We start from the raw sequence: 11,251 nt of genomic DNA on the forward strand, positions 1-11,251 counted from the left end.
GTAGGAACATTTACCGGGCGTTCCGCTATCCCCACACCGCGCCGAGGCCAGTCCCGCTAGTGCCTGAGCTGCGGGCTGGATGTTCAGCCATCCGAAGAGGCATCCGGCCGGTGGCTTCCGACTTGTCGGAGGGGACGTCTCTCCACCCGCATGGGAGAGAGACAGCCGCCTGAGCCGCTGGAGCGGCTCCTGGAGCAGGAGCTCCTGCGAGACACGCTACGTGAGGGGCAGTCTCGCTGGAGGGTTCAGGCATACCCTCCACAGTGCCTAGGCACTGCCCATCGCTTCCTCCTTAGTGTGGTTAGCTTTGGGGTGACCAGTGGCTGGGCTGGTCATGAAGAGGGGTCACTGGCTGAACAATATCGGGAGTATGCTTGAGGTACAGGATCAGGAAGAGCTGCTGGGTGTGGCCGTTATGTGGCTCCACCACTAGCGAGATGGCTTTTCAGTCTCAACTGATGGCCAGCTTACTACCTGTCTTTTCCAAAAAACCTCTCCAAGACAGGTAGCCATGAGGCGTTGGTTTTATCACGCCTCCCCTAAATTGCATTTACTCAAAGTGCCCGCCATTATTGGGGGATACATTGAGCAGCGCATTTAACCTAAATATTTTAAAAATGCATTTGGTACCCTGACGTCGGCTATCATGTCCACCTGCTCATTCCAGAAGGGCAGGGTAGTATGGCAAAACACCTGACCCTACTGTTCAACGGTATACCTCATAACTTCTGAAATGAACTCACAAACCTGCCCTCAATCTATGAAATTAACAGGACTATGAGAACGCCGACCTCACAAGCACAGATCCTGCTACCTGGCACTTACCAAACCAGTCCTAAAAAACTGGACGAAGTGTTCAAACTATTCGGCACAAGAGGGCAGAGTCTGGAATGAGCACCACACTAAACCAGACAGCAGTACCTCTACGTGTCCACCAGGGGTGTCTACCTCATGGTACTGGTGAAAGCTCGGGGCCTGCATGCCAAACCCGTAGCATTTTAGGCCACGGCCCAGAGCAGGCCCCAGGGGAAAATGCGCCACCCCCCAACAAACATCGTCCCTACAAGAACAAGGAACCAGAAACCGAAGAAAACAACAATGAAGACAGATAAGTATGGTTCCTACCATCACATAAAGGTTAAGGGTTGTACTAACAAGGGGTGGATGAATCACGCCTGGTTAGGAAGCTATCACTCTTGGTAGTTATATACCAAAAAAATAAATAAATAAATAAATAAATAAATAAATAAATAAATACAAGGGGAATAGAATTAATATCTTGCCACCAATTCAGCAAGCACCCCAAGTGGTCTACCCTCCCACGATGGTGAATGTCGCACCATCGTTGATAAACCACTTGAGTATTTCACCAGGTATACCCATTCATGGGATTTGTAACTACTACCATGGATCCAAGGATACTTTATGGTAGACATCGACCTTGAAGATGCACACTATTCAGTACCTTCTCATATAAGTTTCGGATATACCGCAATTACCTGGATGGAGTAACCATGATGAGCGTTGCGGCATTTAAGTCAAAGTTATCCAGAATCAACTAGCCCTGACACTTAGAAACATTCCGTCATGGCATGTCTATATATTAACGACAAACTATCCTTGGATACAGCTTTAGCTGCATCGCTTCTCGGCCTTTTGGCTAAGATCAAGTGTAGTATCTGTTCTTATCAGTTTAATAATCTGATACGTCCCTTATCTAGGGACCATATATTAAATTGAATTTTGGAACAGGGAGATGGAATAGGGGCTTGCTCCGTCCACTCCACGCATCGACCCAGTATTGCAGTGCCTCTGGGAACGGTGCACAAAATATATATCCAGATATTTACGTTGACCATCCACAACGTTGTTATCTGGTATTCATTAAGACTATCAGTCATGGTGCATTAACCACCAATCAACTACGTGGCAAAGTAATTGGGATATAGCAGCATTACCAGCTACTGAACTTTGTACCTTTCCTATGAGCTGAGATACTAGTGTTCAAAACTATCTCCATACCTGTAATATGGGGGCAAATGGATTAATCTGTAGTGTTATCATGGAATTTATCGGCAGGAAGGATTATGGTTGTACACTTCCACCTGTTTTGAGTAACATCTTATGTGTCCTGATGTGTTACTGAGCTTGTAATACTTAATGCCAATATGAATTGACTTAAACATGTTATATATTAACTTACTTAATTCTAGTGAAGCATTTGCTCAGTAATCCACCAAATTTGCATGTTCGTTTATAAGATAACAACATCAGTGGTGGCATATACCAAACCACTTGGGCGGAGAACATCGATATTAGGTGACAATTTATTAACAATTGAAAACCGTATGTCGTCAAACATGTTTGACCATCAGTAACTCACCTATCAGGTGAGCTAAATACTGTAAACATACATTTAAACCAAAAATATTTGCTGAAATCACTAAGCAATATGGACACCAGATATCGATTCCTTATATCCAATTAAATCACCACGTACTAATTTACGTCACATGAAACCAATCTCAAGGCAGCGGCAATGGAGACATTCCCGCGTATTGAGGGGTGGGGGGGGAACCTAATCTCTATGTTTTCCTTTCCTTCTACCTCTTCAATAGATACTACGGCTTCATCAGTCGGGTACTACGCAAATTACAGTGGACCAAGTCCACAAGCATGGTTCCCAGTGATCCTCGACATGGTCATTAAAAGAATTGCAGAATTGGGAAGACCATTGCTGTGCTTGGATCAGCAGCACTATCAACCTGATGACAGTATTCCGTCGCATATCCTAGGGAACATACCTGAGGAGCATCAAGAAATGGTACACTGTTTTCCAAAACAGGAATTACACATTCAACTATAAAAAAAAATTTAAAAAAATAAATAAATAAATAAATAAAAATAAAAAAAAACTGTACTGGAGCTCCTGGCAGGTCTTCACCACAATGAAGGACATGTTCTGTTAGCCTACTCAACTTGGGTACCGCTCACTGGTGATCAGATACAGGAGAGGTATATCAATCCATTCCCCAGAAATAGGTACACCCAAATTGGGATGTCAGTGAAATCCTGACATACCTTAGGGGATGATCACCAGCCAGGTCACTCACCCTGGAACAGCCTACCCTGAAGATGGACATGCTGGTGGCCTTACATCAACACAAAGAGCCAGCTCTCCCATCTACTGCGATGGGACAACATGGTTATAACACCAGATAGTGTCACATGCCCATTCAAGGGTTGGCCAAACAGAACAGACCAGGAACATCAGGTCCAGTCATGAAATTCCGGGCATACCCACCTGAACCACGTTTTATGTGTCATGACCCACTTAGAGATCGACACAATAAGGAATACCGAGGGAGAGGAAAAAGCCTTATGGGTCAGCCACAGGAAACCTCATGGTCGGGTGACGAGCTAAACTATCTCTAGTGGCTCAAGCAGGTACTGGGAGTTGCTGGAGTAAATACTAACGTGTATAAAATCTTATTCCACCAGGACAGCTTCCATGTCAGTAACTAAGAGGATGGACGAGCCTATGGACCACATCCTGGCTACTGCAGGGTGGTCTACGGAGTATACGTTCCAAACTTTTATAACAAACCACTGACAGAACCTGTATCGTTTGCAGAAAAAGAATCTGCAAAAAATATATAATTTAAGCCCGGGGGAGCAATTGGTCTTGTTGTTGTTAATAACACCATTATTGTTTTTACAAACAGATTCATGGTTGATTACGATACCATACTTCCTCCCTCGAATGACTTCGGCAGCGAGTGAAGTATGAACTGTTACACGGTTTGAAATCACAGAGCTTTGAAGTCTTCACGTAGTCACTCACGTGACTCCGAAGTAAAATAGTAAGATTAAACGAGAACTTACCAGTTTGAAGTTTGATCTGTATTTTATGAGGAGTTACGATGAGGGATTACGTGCCCTCCGCTCCCACCCTCATTATATGGATCAAACTAATAAATTGATGTCTCCTTATCTTTACTATGTTTACTTCAAATAACTGTGTCTATCTGTGATTCCACACCGCTGCTTGGAAGTATGCCGCGCCTGCGCACTGAGCGGGTTCTTCACGTAATCCCTCATCGTAACTCCTCATAAAATACAGATCAAACTTCAAACTGGTAAGTTCTCGTTTAATCTTACTATTTTACCACGCCCGTACGTCTTTGGAGTGTGAGAGGAAACCGGAGAAAACCTACGCAGGTCATGGGGAGAACATACAAACTCTGTACAGGCAACACCCCTAGTCAGGATCGTGCCCGGGTCTTTGGTGCCTTAAGTCAGCAACTCTATTGTGCTGTCTTATATTTAGAATAATCCAAAATAACTTAATTGATTGAGGAATGAGTTTTTTAGTCAGAGGGTAGTGAATCAGAGGGTAGTGAACCAGAGGGTAGTGAATCAGAGGGTAGTGAATCAGAGGGTAGTGAATCAGAGGGTAGTGAACCAGAGGGTAGTGAATCAGAGGGTAGTGAATCAGAGGGTAGTGAATCAGAGGGTAGTGAATCAGAGGGTAGTGAATCAGAGGGTAGTGAATCAGTGGAATTCATTGCCACAGAGGGATTTGGAGGCCAAGTCATTGGGTATTTTTAAGGCGCAGATTGATAAATTCTTGATTAGTAAGGTTGTCAAGGTTTATGGGGAGAAGGCAGGAGGGTTGGGTTGAAAGGGAACGATAGATCAGCCAGGAGCGGAAATGAGTGCAAAAAGTTGTAAACACTGCCTGACCTCCCCACCATCACCGGCTCTGACCCCACCATCGAAGGGAAGTCACTTGCTCAAAAAGGCAGCCAACATCATCAGAGACCCACACCATCCTGGCCACACACTCATTTCACCATTGCCATCAGGAAGAAGGTACAGCCTGAAAACTGTAACGTCCAGGTTCAGGAACAGCTTCTTCCCTACAGCCATCAGGCTATTAAACACAACAACGAATAAGCTATGAACTACAATAGACATTATTATTATTATTATTATTGCACTGTTATTGTTTGTTCTTTTTTTTCTAAGCTTTTGTTATATTATTTATTATGATTACATATTCTGTTGTGCTGCAGCAAATAAGATTTTCATTGTTCTATCTGGGACATATGACAATAAAACTCTCTTGACTCTTGAAGCTATGCCCTTAAAGTTTTAAACGTCTGAGAAAAAAAAAAGTTCTGACTATCTACCCTTTCTATGCCTCTCATAATTTTTATAATCTTCCATCAGATCTCCCCTCAACTTCCTGTGTTTTAGAGGAAACAATCCAAGTGTGTCCAAACTTTCCTTATGGTTCATACCCTCTGATCCAAGCAGCATCCTGCTAAACCTCTTCTGTACTCTGTCCAAACCCTGCACAACCTTCCTGTAATAGGGTGGGCAGAACTGCACGCAATACTCCAAATGAGGCTAACTGAAGTTTGATAAAGCTGCAACCTGACTTCCCGACTCTTGTACCCAATGCCCCCTGACCAATAAAGACAAAATACCAGAACACGCTTAAAGCCCTGTCCCACGGTACGAGTTCATTCCAAGAGCTCTCCCGAGTTTGCCCTGATTCGAACTCGGAGATTTACAGTAATGGCCACTCGTCGGTACTCGGGGCTCTCGTGGACATTTTTCAACATGTTGAAAAATCTTCACGAGTCTTCCCATGCTTGCCTGCCGTTAGCGAGTCTTCCCGAGTACCTGCCGTTAGCGGTACGAGCCGCTAAGAGACGTCCCCGAGCTCCGACGTACCCGCTACGTTCATTCTCCGTGCTTACCACGAGTTTGATATTTTTTAAACTCGGGAGAGCTCTGGGAATGAACTCGTACCGTGGGACAGGGCTATTAGTATTTTCAGCATTTTCCACTTTTGCATCATGGATGGATTACTTTTCTTGTGAAGCTTTTATTTCTCAATCGAATGTAAATTAGTTGAGACTTTTAAATTTCTTAAATGCTAACCATTGTTCACACATGGGCAAACCTATTAATCTGCAGATTTAATTCTGCCACGGGAATTTACCATCCTGTACAGCAGACTCTAGCTGCCATTTCTAAAGCAAGCAAAGTCTTTGACCACCCAACTTTGGTGCTGGATAGCACGCGGAAAAAGCTTTCCCCTGTACACGTGACAATAAACTAAGCTGATTTTCAAGTCTGCAGTGAAACCAACCCCAAACATTTTTTCCTTGAATATTTAGTGATAATGTCGTAGTTGGAAACACGATGTTAATGCGAAAGACACAAAAAGCTGGAGTGCCTCAGCGGGTTAGACAGCATCTCTGGAGAAAAGGAATAGGTGACGTTCCGGGTCTAGACCCTTCTACAGACGCAGGGCTGCCAACTCTCACGCTTTGAGCGTGAGACTCACGCCCTCAAGCAAACTCTCACGTCCTCACGCTCATCAGACATTTCTCACGCTCAGTGGTGAGAAATGTTGTGATCAACGAAAATTTCAAAACTCGAATAAACTCCATGGTCCGCGGGTGTTGGAGAGCAGGGGCTGCGGGAGGGATGGGAGCAGAACCAGCGGCGGGAACAGATGCGGGGAGCCGGGACTGGTGAGTTAGCGGCGCTGTCGAGTGTTTGCGCAGCTAGCGAGTCGCTCGCTGCAGCTCTGGCCATGGAGCGCTCCGGACAGTGCGAGTGTCCCGGGCCGCGGAGGCGTCGGAAGCTGTGCCGAAGGGACAGGTTCTCAAAGGGAGGTGGAGAGAGAGAGAGGGGAGGGGGGAGAGAGAGGTGGGAGAGGGGGGAAGAGAGAGAGGGAAGAGAGAGAGAAGAAAGAGGGAAGAGAGAGGGGGTGGAGAGGGAGGAGAGGGTAGGAGAGAATGGGAGAGAGAGAGGGGGAAGAGAGAGGGGAGAGAGGGGAGAGGGGGGAGAGAGAGGAGAGAGGGGACGAGAGAGAGGGGGAGAGAGAGAGGGGGGAGAGGGGGAAGAGAGAGAGGGGGGAGAGAGAGGCGGGGAGAGAGGGAGAGAGAGCTGGGGGGAGAGAGGGGAAAAGAGTAGAGCGAGAGGGGGGGAGAAAAAGGGGGGAGAGGGGGAGAGAGAAGAGAGAGGGAAGGGGAGAGAGTGAGAGGGGTGAGACAGGGGAGAGAGGAGAGAGAGAGGGGGAGGGGAGGGAGAGAGAGAGGGGGATTGAGAGGAGAGAGAGCGGAAGAGAGGGGGAGAGAGAGAGAGGGATGAGAGTGAGGTGAGAGGGAGAGAGAGAGAGAGGGGAGAGAAAGATAGGTGGAGAGAGAGAGGAGAGAGAGAGGGGGAGAGAGAGAGGGGGGAGAGGGAGAGGGGGATAGAGAGGCAGGGCTGCCAATTCCCATGCATTGAGCGTGAGAATCACGCATTTCACCAAATTCTCACGCTGATCACAAATTTTTCACGCTATGTTGTGAGAAATTCTGTGATCAACGAAAATTTCAAAACTCATATCAACTGCATGGGCCGCGGGTGCTGGAAGCGGAAGCAGCGGCGGGGACAGATGCGGACGGGGAGCGGGGTTGGCGAGTGTTTGCCGGGCTGGCGAGTCGCTCACTGCAGCTCCGGCCATGGAGCAGCCTCAGTGCAAGAGTCCCGGGCCGTCGGAGGCGTCGAAACATTGCGCCGCTGCCGTGAGAGTCTCTGTGCCGAATTCGCCCAGGTGACCGGCATGGATCAGGCTGGGTTCGGTGCATCCTGGAGGACAACCAGTGGCTGCTGGAAGTAAGTACCAAGCACTGGGTAGATACGGTGGAAGATAGTGGACTTCAAATGGGGGTGGTTGGTGAAAGCATCCTGCTTGCCTGCTAGATTTTCACTTACTGTAACTGCAGGAAAAATGTTCCTGATGTTGGGGGCGTTCAGAACCATGGGTCACAGTTTTAGAATAAAGGGGGGGCCAGTTAGGACTGAGATGAGAACAAACTTTCTTCACGCAGAGAGTTGTGAATCTGTGGAATTCTCTGCCACAGATGGCAGTGCAGGCCAATTCACTGGATGTTTTCAAGAGAGAGTTACATTTAGTTCTTGGGGCTAACGACATCAAGGGATATGGGGAAAAACAGGAAAGAGGTACTGATTTTAGATGAATAGCCATGATCATATTGAATGGCAGTGCTGGCTCGAAGGGCCGATGGCCTATTCCTGCACCTATTTTCTATGTTTCTATGCTTGAGTATATGGCAATAAAACTCGATCACTTGATTTTGAAGCATTCATGCATGGTGGAGGTATAATGTAGTCATAGAATGATACAGTGTGAAAACATGCCCTTCTGCGCAACTTGCCCACACCCGCCAACATGTCCCAACTACGCCACCTGCTTTTGGTCCATACCTCCAAACCTGTCCTATCCATGTATCAGTCTAACTTTTTCTTAAATGTTGGGATGGTCCCTGCCTCAACTACCTCCTCTGGCAGCTTGTTCCATACACCCATCACCCTTTGTGTGGATAAAGTTACCCCTTAAAAAGTTACCTCTTAAAAATACTTCATACAAAAAACATTGAAATCATACTTCTAGAGTGCACTAAAACATGATTTTAATACATCAAATTTCAAAAGGTTCCTACCCTGGGAGGGGGGACACCCTTCTTCCACACCCTCTCCCCACTCGGTTGCTCCACTCCAAACCTGGTACCCCCAAGGCCAGTGATCAGTGATCGCACAGCCTCCCCCCTTTCAAAAATGCTCCAATCCAATTTAAAGCATATATATTGCATTCAAGTGTAAGTTAAAAGACTCGCTACAGCATGCACCATATTGCACAATTTCAAGCTGAAAAATGCAAATGTTCTGTACCAATGGGAGAGGGACACCCTCCTCCCCCCGCCCCCTCCTCCCCCCCCCTCCTCCCCCCCCCCCCTCCTCCCCCCCCCCTCCTCCCCCCCCCCCCCCCCCCCCCCCCCCGGTCGCTATGCTCACACGGGCTTGGTCTTTCGCAATTTCTCACTCCCAACTCACCCAATGTTGGCAGCCCTGACAGACGTTAATGCTAATTATACACAAAACATGTGAGTAAAAGTTAAAAATCCCTGACTGATTGACACACAGCATGCACTTCTGAGTTTCCCATTTGCCAGTGGGCCTGCCCATGCTCCCAGCTTGTCTGCACAGTGAAATCCGCCCCTTTCACTTACTACACTAAACTGAGTAAACATTGGCAGAAAGTAAATAGCCAGAGGCAGATCATCCATCAGAGGAGCAAAGGGATTGAGAAAGATTACTGACATGTATTCTAGATGTTTCAAGGTCAATCCAAGCTCAGTGATGCATTGGTGAGTTCACATCTTACTCCAAATCTGGTTTGGCACTTCAGTCGGGTACTGAGTGAGATCCAATGTCTCTGAGTAGCGATATTGTTACGGATTTTCACGGGAAATGCCATCAATTTTCTCAGACATTTCAGGAGTCAAGAGTGTTTTATTGTCATATGTCCCAGATAGAACAATTAATTTCTTACTTGCTGCAGAACAACAGAATATGTAAACATAGCACACTGTAAACAATTTGATAAACGAGAGAAAAAAGTTCAGTGTGTATATATATGTGCATACTCACAAGTGCACACACAATATATACACACACACACACACATATATTCAAAAAACAAACAATAGTATAATAATAATAATAATAATAATCATCATCATTATTATTATTATTATTATTATTATTATTATTATTATTATTATTATTATTATTATTCCAATAATAATCTTTTGTAATTCAGAGCTTATTTGAGGTTGTCTTGATTAATAGCCTGATGGCTGTGGGGAAGAAGCTGTTCCTGAACTTGGACGTTACAGTTTTCAGGCTCCTGTATCTTCTTCCCAATGGCAGGGGTGAAATGAGTGTGAGGCCAGGATGGTGTGGGTCTCTGATGATCTGGCTGCCTTTTTGAGGAAGCGACTCCGATAAATCCCCTCGATGGTGGGGAGGCCAGAGCCGGTGATGGACTGGGCAGTGATCACAACTATTTGCTGTCTTTTCCGCTCCTGGGCATTCAAGTTGCCGAACTAGGCCACGATGCAACCAGTCAATCTGCTCTCCACTGTACACCTGTAGAAGTACAAGATAATCCTCTCTGACATACCGAGTCTTGTTTAAGTGTGAGCAATCAGGGATATTACAAGCTAGCTGAGATATCTTCACCAGTGATTCAGTTGAGTCCAGCACTGACATCTTATATTTCCATCGTGGGAAATATGGGTGCCCTGCATCCACTGACCTTCATAAGTTCAAAGGCTCTATTTATATCAATGGCTGAAGAGCACAGAAATAGGTTTCAGTCTGTTTAACTCCCTTTCCCATTCTCATAACAATCGAGTCTGAAGAAGGGTCTCGACCCGAAACGTCACCCATTCCTTCTCTCCAGAGATGCTGCCTGTCCCGCTGAGTTACTCCAGCTTATTCGCCTATCTTCCCCATAACAATCTCTCTGTCCTTGGCCTCCTCCATTGCCAGAGTGAGACCACATGCAATAACACCTCAAATTCTGCTTGTGTAGCTGACATTGAATTCTCCAATTCCAAGTGATAGCACCCCGGTGCATACATATTATTCCCACCACCCCTGTTCTTTTCCCCTACAACAAATGTTCCTATCCCATCTGTGAGTCCCATATTTCCCCAATGCCTCTACTTCCCCCAACAACTCTCACCAACTTCTACAGATGCACCGTAGAAAGCATTTTATCAGGATGCAATAAGCATTTTATCAGGATGCAATCAGGATGCAAGCATTTATAATGCTTGTCCAAGGCCAACAACATTATAAAAGACCCCACACATCTCCATCACGGACTGTTCACTCTGCTGCCCTCAGGAGGGCTTGAGGCCCCCGACCGCAGGAGAGCAAAGAAGGGAAGAGATTTGAACTTTTTTTCGCCTTCCATCACAGTGAGGAATGTGGAGGAGTCATTGTGGTGGATGTTTATGTCAAAATGTATTTAGTGTGTTCCGTTGCTTTTTATTTGTATGACTGACTTGGCAAATGAAATTCCTCGTATGTTGCAAAACATATTTGGCTAATAAAGTATTATTGTGATTGTGATTGATAGTGATGTATCTGTGCACTGTGAATGGCTCGATTGTAATCATGTATTGTCTTTCCGCTGGTAGACAAAAATGCTGGAGAAACTCAGCGGGTGAGGCAGCATCTATGGAGCGAAGGAATAGGTGACGTTTCGGGTTGAGACCCTTCTTCAGGCTTGTCTGAAGAACTTGTCTTTCCGCTGACTAGTTAGCACGCAACAAAGCTTTTCACTGTACCTCGGTACACGTGACAA

General features: G+C 46.0%; 1 non-coding gene across 1 annotated transcript; it reads left to right on the forward strand.

Moving 5' to 3' along the window:
- The first annotated feature begins 1,640 nt into the window (after nt 1-1,640).
- LOC116970578 lies at nt 1,641-1,832 on the forward strand. The gene has a single exon (XR_004411197.1). It is a non-coding gene; the product is annotated as a U2 spliceosomal RNA (small nuclear RNA).
- Nucleotides 1,833-11,251: the final 9,419 nt, after the last annotated feature.

This window comes from Amblyraja radiata, chromosome 2 (assembly GCF_010909765.2).
Source record: "Amblyraja radiata isolate CabotCenter1 chromosome 2, sAmbRad1.1.pri, whole genome shotgun sequence".
NCBI lineage: Eukaryota > Metazoa > Chordata > Chondrichthyes > Rajiformes > Rajidae > Amblyraja > Amblyraja radiata.